The sequence below is a fragment of the Eriocheir sinensis genome, unplaced genomic scaffold (genome assembly GCF_024679095.1).
Source record: "Eriocheir sinensis breed Jianghai 21 unplaced genomic scaffold, ASM2467909v1 Scaffold774, whole genome shotgun sequence".
Classification (NCBI taxonomy): domain Eukaryota; kingdom Metazoa; phylum Arthropoda; class Malacostraca; order Decapoda; family Varunidae; genus Eriocheir; species Eriocheir sinensis.
Window position 1 is genome coordinate 27,841 of NW_026112136.1, and position 2,160 is coordinate 30,000.

Genomic DNA, 2,160 nt, shown 5'->3' on the forward strand with positions numbered 1-2,160 from the left:
ATGTGTGACAAATAGGACGCAAGTTAAAGGCAGCGGAAAAGGAGCGTTGAGGCAGAATCCTCGGAGCAAAACCGTGTGACGTCATGCCCGAACTGCTCCAAATTTGTAACTAATGTCGGTATTCTTAGACGCTACCGATACACAACAATAATTATTTATAAAAGCCAAAAAACGAGGTAAAATGCGTTCTCATGAGTGTATTTAGAGTCCATGGTACAGAAGCCATGTCAAACTCCCACCATGGTCATAAAACTACCCTGGAAAGGCCCACAGCTCCTAGGAAACCCATGTCGAGTGTGTGCTTGGCCGACGCAATGTTTAATGATATGGCCCTAAGGCTATGGGGGCGGCGAAGCGGAGCCAGTGTGGAGAGGCAGAAGCAAGGCCGTGGAAAGTTGCCTCCTCGCCGCCAGACACGACGCTGCTAAGTGGGCGAGTGTTGGGTTGTCATTTACAGCCTGAGCCGAAGGTTGAAACGCCCCTCCCCCAAACAGGCGTCAGGGGAAGGAGAACCACTTTTTTTTCTTTATTTCTGTTTCTTCTTCTCCTCCTTTTTTTTTTATCCTCGGTTCTCTCCTAATTAATTATTTTATTTCTTATTATACTTATCTCACTATCTCCTCCACCTTAAATTCTTCTACTTCTTATAAACGTTTTTTCCTCCTCCTCCTTCTCCTTCTCCTCCTCCTCCCCTCTGTTCATTTTTTATTATCACGCAAAACCTCCTCCACCTCCTCTCCATCCTCCTCCTCCTCCTATTCATTTTTTTCATTGTTACGCAACTCCTCCTCTTCCTCCACCTTCACCCCCCCCAACCACCAACTTCCCCACCAAACCCCCCCCCCCCCCCCCGGCAGATAAAATTAGTAGTCACTCACCTCGCTGAGCTGGTGACGACGAAGAGCTTTAGACACGCTTCCCTTAAGACGCTCCAGTAAGGAGGTTTTATACTCTCACTTTTCCTCCATTTAGTCGCCCTCTTTCATCCTTGATCCTGCCGAAAGAAAAGGGGTAAAAGATTGTTAGTTGGTTTTCTGTAAGGGGATGAGATGGTTAGTTGGTTTTGTGTAAGTGGATGAAATAATAGCTACCTGTTTTGTGTAAGGGGGATAGAAATGGTTATTTGGTGATCTGTAAGGGAATGCGTAATGAGTATCTGAATATATGTAGTGGGACAGAAATGCTGAATTTATTATTTTAAGGAGAGCAAAAAATGGGTATATGATTTGGGCATGGTATTTGGGCACGGGAAAAGAGAGTAGACACGGTTAATTATTAGTGTAAGGGGATGAGATAATGGGTACCTTATTTTGTGTAGGGGGAACAGAAATGGTTACACTGATACTTTGTGCAAAGGGAACAAAAACAGTTTGCTTAATCAATGGAACAGAAAGAGTTACTATATTATGTGATTGTCGAAAGAATATTAACAACCTATATTCTGTTGGTATTATTATCTCCTGCTTCTGCTGTTTCATTGCTGATAGTGCTGTTGCTGTTATTTTTTTCGACTGCCCGGCCGGCAGTGGACGAGTATAGACGTGAAGCAGACTTATCGTTTTGTCTGTTTTGCGTCCACAAGTGTCCGCTTTGATTGTTTAAATTCCTGTTGTTAGATATTTGCTTTTAATTTTTGAATGTTAGTCGCCTGAGATATGATTGCAATTAATATGGACCCGTACGCAGAAGTTTCTAACATGCCGGACGCGTATCGGACTAGTATCATTTCGTCTATTTTGGGTCCACAAGTGTCCGCTTCGCTGTTTATTATTCCTATGCTGTTAATTTTTAAATGCGAGTCGCCTGATTTATAATTCCAATTATATTGTACATATGTACATCAGTAATTAATTGCATGCAGAACTTTCAGACATGCCGTAAGCGTAACGGACTAGTACGGACGATATGATCGATGGAGTTACAAAAATCCGTTTGAGGCCGCGTAACGGACTAGTGCGGACGAGTTACAAATAATTTGTTAAATTGTCACCACGACTCAGTGATCTTTGCGCTGTAGACTTAACTCGAATGACTGACATGTCTTGGTTCATAGAAATCTATACCCTTAACCTAACTTAAACCTAATAAAGACATACCGGGCCCAACGGGGTTCGAATCGTCTTCCCTGAGGACTCCGGATCAACAGCGCGCCTTAGCTCA